The sequence below is a fragment of the Triticum aestivum genome, chromosome 3D (genome assembly GCF_018294505.1).
Source record: "Triticum aestivum cultivar Chinese Spring chromosome 3D, IWGSC CS RefSeq v2.1, whole genome shotgun sequence".
NCBI lineage: Eukaryota > Viridiplantae > Streptophyta > Magnoliopsida > Poales > Poaceae > Triticum > Triticum aestivum.
Genome location: NC_057802.1, coordinates 46,727,775 through 46,735,298, shown reverse-complemented (window position 1 = coordinate 46,735,298; position 7,524 = coordinate 46,727,775). Strand labels below are relative to the sequence as shown.

The following is a 7,524-nucleotide window of genomic DNA, read 5'->3' as shown; positions in this document are numbered from 1 at the left end:
TAGCTTAAAAAATAATGTATGCAAAAGATGCATTGAGGACAAATAGTAAAAATCTTACCATCTTTCCTAAATAGATGTGACCGTAGTTCAATACGAACACTATTGGTCGCACGTTTTGAGTACTAAGATTTTTGAGTCCAGGAAAATAATTTGTCTTGACAGTATCCAGATCCTCAAGCCATGAAACATAATGAATTATCTCCTCGCAGTTTAGTTCATCCACGGGACAGTAGTAGGTCATGTCTACCAAGCGTCGGACAGGTTTGCTTGAATGGAAATAAGCTGTCAATAGAAATTAGTTGTCAACTATTTTTGAATAAACAATATCCAAGACATAAATATGGTTGAGAAACTCACATAATGGTAGAACTGGAGGCATTTGCACATCGACCCAGATGTCGATATTATCTTCAATATCATCTTCCGGATGAATATCAAAGGTGATAAGCATATCAGGCTCAAATGCATAAGCCTTGCATAGTGCTCTCCAATTTTTGCATTCAAAATAGGTGTAGGTGTCTGCATTGTATAATTTTGCGGTAAAGTATAACCATGCTGGTCCTCAAGTGAACTCTCTTAACCTCCATAGTTTCCATAGTACTGAAACCAATCTTATCCAAGACCAAAATTCTTGCATGGCAGGGGATACGCTAGTAGAATAGTAAAAAAAATTATAAGTTGAAGCAAAAGAAGAAGTCATGCTTAATTACGAAAAAGACTTGTCGTTGTGACTTACTGTATCCACTTCGAAGGTCTCATCCAGCTTGATGCTGAAGCGCCTACCATCAACTAGGAAATTTCTGTCTCACAGGCCGCGCTCGTCTTCGCAGTATTCGCACATACTGAAATCCTTTTCGTCGTCAGACATTTCCTATGTTCATAGTTGAAACATTAATTGAAAATCGATCCAAGGCAACAAGCAGGAAACTCAACACACAGATCGCTATTACTCAATATGCAACGGGTTGACTTTAGGTCTGTCGAGTCTTCCTTCCTAAACTCTCATCTCACGTATATGGTGGGCACTCCCTCTCTGATATTGCAACCGTCAGTGATGGTCGCTACTCCTCCTTTCCCTAGTGTGTTACAAATATCTAACACAAGGAAAAGAAGGAGAAGTGACCCCCACGACAACAGCGACATTCTTCTTCTCTCATATATGGTGGACACTCCCTCACCGATTTTTCAACCGTCGATGATGGTCGCAACTCCTTCTTCCCCTAGTGCATAACAAAGGTCTAGCACAAAGAGAAGAAGGAGAAGCGACCCCCACGACAACAGTCAGCATTCTTATTCTCTCATATATGGTGGAGACTCTCCCTCACCGATTTTTTGACTGTCATGTATGGAGCCCCGACAGACTTAAAGTCAACTCGAAATGTCGTTTGATTCTCTTACTAGCAAATTCGGGGCACCCGATATTTCCTACATATTCTAGCACAAGTCATGTTTAAATTCACGGAAAAATCCGGCATGACCTTTGCTAAAATAGGACATATCGAGCGGCTGAAATTTGCCGGAACGAAAATGAATCAACACTCGCACTACTAGGAAAAGGGCTATAGCTAATATGGACATTAATGATGCACCATGTATGTGGCGCGCCACTGCTATATAGCAGTGGCGCACCAGATACAGGTGCGCCATTATTGACATATTACTAATGGTGCACCTGGTGTGTGGTGTGCCATTACTAGTTTTGAAAAAAAAAATTGTTAGCAGTGGCACACCAAGGGATAGTGCGCCATTACTAGTTGACATAGTAGTAATGGCGCACATGTACAAAGTGCGCCATTACTATGTGTATGACTGGGTCAAACCTTGGTCAAAGTTAGTAATGGCGCACAGTGCGCCATGACCATGTGCAAAGTGCGCCATTACTATGTCAAACTTAGTAATGGCGCACCTACACAAAGTGCGCCATTACTAACTTTGACCAAGATTTGACCAAGTCATACACATAGTAATGGCACACTTTGAACAGGTGCGCCATTACTATAACCAAATGCACCCCCCTCCCGTGGACCGCCTTTTCAGTTTTAAAAAAATAAAAAATGATGGAAATGTCAAAAAAATAAAAGAAAATAAGTTTCCCACGTGATATGCGGTCTAGTTGTTGGGAAAATTTACAAATATGAATTTTGACTTTATTTGCAAAATCTCTCTGGAATTTAGTAAAATGGGCATAACTTTTGCATACGAACTCGGATTAAAAAGTTTTTTTATGAAAAAGCATCTACTCGAAAAGTTACATCCTCGTTGAAGATTTTCAGAATCCCGTTGAAGATTTTCAGAATCCTGTTGAAGATTTTCAGAATCCCCAAAAACCTAACAAAATAAAAGATGCGGGGCTTTTAAGATCTAGAGGGGGGAAAATGAAAAAAATCAAACTTAGTAGTGGCGCACCATTTGCTAGGTGCGCCACTAGTAACAGAAAAAAAATTGGTTTCGAATTTTTTTTTGGAAAAAATGTTCAAAATATGATACGTAATATGACCGGGAAGCTTGAAATATTTTTTCAAAAGTTCATCACACTCATGAATATGAACAAAGTCCTAGACATCAACAAGGTTTAATATGATTGATATGATAGATATATCAACAAGTGCCTGTTAAGTGAGCTGGTGCTGGGGTTGGATAGAATTGCGAAGTTAAGCGTGCTCGGGCTGGAGTAGTGTGAGGATGGGTGACCTTCCGGGAAGTTTGACCACGGAGTGTGATTTGACTTGAGATTAAGCATATTGATCCGAGATTAAGAAAAAAATGAAAAAAAATTGAAAAAAAATTCTGAAAAAAATAGGTTTGCCACTAACAGGCCTTTTTCTAGTAGTAGCTCCGGCAAAACAAAGGCCACTCAGAAATGAATCAACACTTCACACATGAGTATAAACTGGTGCTCATTACATTTCAATGGTTCAATATTGACAAAAAATTTGAATATATCTTATAACCCGAACACTTCATTTGGTTAAGAAGCATAACTAAATACCCTAGTTTTACTTTATTCAACACCGAGGAGTGGAGAAGGAGAAGGTGGACTTTTAGCTCACCAACTCGGGTGTAGAGGAAGTAGAGGTAACTCGGATGACGATTACTCGAAGGAGACACGACTCTACAAAGCCTGCATATTCCATCAAGTAAAATTTTAATTAGATCATCAAATCTCATATAGCATTCTTTGATGACAAAGTGATAATGACATAAATTCAACTAGTTCTGTTAATTCAACTAGTTAAACTAAGCACTTACTAAAATAAACTAGTTATATTAATTTCCTTACTAAAAATAAACTAGTTCTATAGTAAAAATTTAATTAGATCATCAAATCTCATATACCTAAATTTTCTTACTAAAAATAAACTAGTTCTATTAATTCAACTAGTTCAACTAAGCACTTACTGTAAATAAAAACAGTTAATTTCTTACTAAAAATAATAAAAACTACATTATACAAGAACAGTACAAAAAAGTTTAGGGTTTAGGAGAGATGGAGGGAGGAGGGGTGGGAGGAGGGAGGAGGAGGGGGCGACCAGAGGAGGAGTGGAGGGGGAGGAGGAGGAGGGAGGAGGGGGCGGCCGGAGGAGGAGGGAGGAGGGAGGAGGGGGTGACCGGAGGAGGAGGGAGGAGGGGACGGCCGGAGGAGGAGGGAGGAGGGAGGGGCACGGTAGGGAGGAGGGAGGAGGAGGAGGAAGGAGAGAGGAGGAGGAGGAGTAGGAGGAGGGATTACCTCAGTGGAGGAGGAGGAGCAGCGGCGGCTGCGGCGGGATGGGTGAAGGTGAACTTGGACGGTGCTGTTTCAAAGCAAGGGAGCAAGGACGGAGGAGGAGCGGTGCTTCGAGACCACAATGGCGCTTTTAGGGCTGGGGTGAGTCATTTTCTTCCAAACATTGCTGATCCTAAAGCCACAGAGATTCTTGCGTGCAGGCGGGGTTTGCAGCTTGCGGTTGAGCTTGGGGTTCAGCGAGTCCATCATGAGCTTGACAGCAAGGCTGTGGCGCAAATGCTGATGCATTCTGAAAGGTGTTTGGCTGCTGTGGGGCCGTGGATTCAAGAGATAAAAGAGCTGCTCAGCTCGCGCATGGAGTTTTGTGTGGATTGGGTTCGCCGTTCTGCCAATGTGGTTGCGCATAAGTTGGCTTTAAAGTAGGTGTGGGTGACGAGTTATGTAACGTGTGGTCCTGATTTTGTTCTGTCTGTAATCGCTGATGACATTCCCAGCTACGCTAGTTAAATAAAGATGCAGTAGCGTTTGATCCTAAAAAAAAAGATCAACGGGATCTTTGGTAATTATTAATTGGGTCTGTCTATGTTACATGTAAGTATTATGTCAGCGTCACCTCACTTCCTCGTTGTTTGTTCGATTTTGATTTGTTAAAACCCAAAACAAATAAACCAGCTCGTCCGCATGTCCTGCACTCCTGCCAGGGTGGGCTGGCCTATATGTTCAACCGCTCGTCTGTGCTAGTAGGCTACCGGTTAGCACAAAGCTAGCGATCGGTATCTAAAAGAAAGAAAAAAAGAACCTAGCGATCAGTGCTAAAACACAAACGAAGCTAGCGATCAGAATTTTAATAAAGCTAGGCCCTCAAAATTGTGTCACTCTTCGAAGCTAACTATTAAAATTTCTTTCGAGGAAAAGCTAGCGACCATATGTATCGATGATTTTTTTCCAATTCGTGGAGTTTTTTCAAAATTTATGAGATTTTTTTCAAATTTGTGGTTTTTTATTTTTTTTTTAGTTTATTTTTCCAAAATCCATGAACATTTTTGAAAAACTTTTTGTTTTTTAATTCAAAAGTAAATGGTTGACCGGCCAACTGGTCAACTGTCAACCGGTCAACAAAAGCATACGAAGATGCGCTGGCGAGCGATCCGCCTCGCCTTGTGGTGGGCCGGCCCATACCATCAACCGCGTGGGCGTAGGAAACACCAACCGATGCTGAAGGCGCCGGTTAAGAGCTCCCAAATTGCCGGCAAATCATAGCCTCGTGTCTGGGACGCATTAGTGTCACAGAGCCGTCAACCTTGGACGACTGTGCCACATGGCTCCTAGTTGTCGAGTATTATGTCACGAGCTCTCATCAAAAGTTGCATTGGCCGAGTGTTATTTTTCTCACAGCTCTCGATGAACTAAAGACTCTATCAAGTGCTTTCTTTTACCGAGTGTGGTTCTTGACAAATAGGTGGTCTGCCAATATCCCGTAAAATGCTCGGCAAAGACCATGCCATTCGACAAACACAAATTATTTATTAGTGTTTATTATAGTGATTATTAGGAATAGAACAAGCTATGTTTGTTTACAAGACTTTGGATTTAATTCAGCAGTCTATTTTATCAGAAGTGAAAGTCATTGATTGAGGCCATGTATGTCGATGGACAACTAAATATCATGCTAAACACAAAGAGAACATGCGGCAGTCCTTTTATTAGTCATAAAATTAAAAGTAAGATGCATTATTGCAGAGGTCCTATGATAAAGCATCAATATCATAGCATCCCTTCCTTTGTTCGATAAGACTGCCTTAGACTAAGTGCTCCATATTATAACACTCCTTTCCTTATTTGACCAGACCGGCCTTACGATTAGTGTTCTGGAGGTGATGGCGCACTATAATCTGGAACGATGAAACCTACATATGAGATTGTGTTCCTCGTAAGTAATTAATTTCATGAAGATAAGCTTGGAAATTACATCAAAATGCTAATATATCCACACCAATATGTAACATGAGCCCACTTGGCTAGACTGATCTTATGCAAATCCGCGTGCGTGAATTTCTGGCACATAGCATGGATGTGTCTTGATTCTCTTACTGTTTGGCAACATTTCCTGTGGGGGTCAGGAAACTGATCGCCATAATTTTTGAATATGTACCTCTTGCAATACTCCATCACCTCATTTTTCTCCTTGGTGGCATGATCTTCTGCTCGTACATGATAAGAACAAGAAGTGAAAGCCAGTAAAGCTAGGAGGCAGAACACCCACATTACTTTAGAACTAGCCATCTTTCTTGTAGAAGATGTTAACACTAGGCAGGTGTGTTGATCAATCTTTGGTTATGCAAGACTTCTACACCACATGGTTTTTTATATGGGCTATGGTGGTGAGCACACTTAAATACCACATCTCTCCATCCAACAAATCTACATGTAGATTTAGTTTGTTGGATAAGATCTTAAATCTTATGGATGGCCTTGCGATATCCGGTAACCATATTGAATGCTCGCGGGCTAATTTTGTTTGCTAAAATTGATTTTCTAAGATTGGTATATATGTTAAAGCATTAATAAGACTGACCATATCATGCTAGGATATGCCCTCATTTAATATATAGATAAGTGTGTTGCAAATTTGCATTTAGTGTTGGCGGATTACATGTGTAATTAATCTAGTGGGTGCACTACCCAGACATCCACATTTACTTTTTAAATAGCCATGCCTGCAAGTTGTAGGAAATCCAACGTAGTAGTAAAATGGTGAAAACGGGTAGCGAGCATAAAGGTAAAATACTGAAATACAATTTAGTAACAGGTGACGTAAAGTAGAATGTCGAAATCAATAGGATTAAGGCCTTCCCATGGAGTCTGGATTCCCCACTAGCGCACATCAATGCTACTTTGCATATTTCTATTTATGGGCAGAGCCGGTACAGATATGTGCATACACGCGGTAGCCCGTATCATACGGCACCACCGTTCTTCCCCACTCCGGTTATCAAACAGTGATTAAGGGGAAAAAGGTCCCCGTGGACGCAGCCTATAAATGATCAATAAAATTTCATCATTTTAATACATAGTTAACATTTATTCTATACACATTTATCATTTTTCAAATAATATTTCAACAGTTTTCTAAATTCTTGATTACATTTTTTATATACATGCTGATTTTTTATCATTTTTTAATACATGGCAAAAAAATCTATACACAGTTAACATTTTCCAAATGCTTGCTTAACATTTTTTAAACACTTCTTCAACATCTTTTGAAAATGCTTGATTAACTTTTTTAAATACATGATTACATTGTTTCATACACATTTTATTTTTTTATACATTTTTTGTATATGTGATAGACATTGTCTCTATATATATTTAACACTTTTCATATGCTTGGTCAGCATTTTTTGAATGTTTTAGTTACAGTGATTTTTGTAATATATTTATCTAGAATATTTTGAAATATAAAATAAGCAAAAAAACAAAACAAAAAATGTGAAAGAAAACAAAACAGAAAATGAGGCTATTGTGTGTTTGTCTATCTCACTGAATCCGAGACATAGGGTCGTGCGGCGACTATATCTCGCCTTCAGTGAGACCATAGGGATGTCTTGCTGACAGGATACAATAGTCGGGCCGGCCCATTTTCCGAACTATATTAAGAAAAAAGGAAGAACAATTGGGAGAACGAGAGATCAAACTTTGGAACTCCACCAAGGGAGCGATCTTGGCTAGCCATCACGACTACCAACTCTTCATGTTAAATGTTGAACAAATATTTCAAAAATGTTGATCATTGGTTT

General features: G+C 39.7%; 1 long non-coding RNA gene across 1 annotated transcript; it reads right to left on the bottom strand.

Annotated features, from left to right (window-relative positions):
- Positions 1 to 5,411: 5,411 nt before the first annotated feature.
- LOC123074058 (uncharacterized) lies at positions 5,412 to 6,066 on the bottom strand. The gene is made up of 2 exons (XR_006435849.1): positions 5,718 to 6,066; positions 5,412 to 5,631 (listed from the first exon to the last, which is right to left on the bottom strand). It is a non-coding gene; the product is annotated as an uncharacterized lncRNA (long non-coding RNA).
- Between the last annotated feature and the right edge of the window lie 1,458 nt (positions 6,067 to 7,524).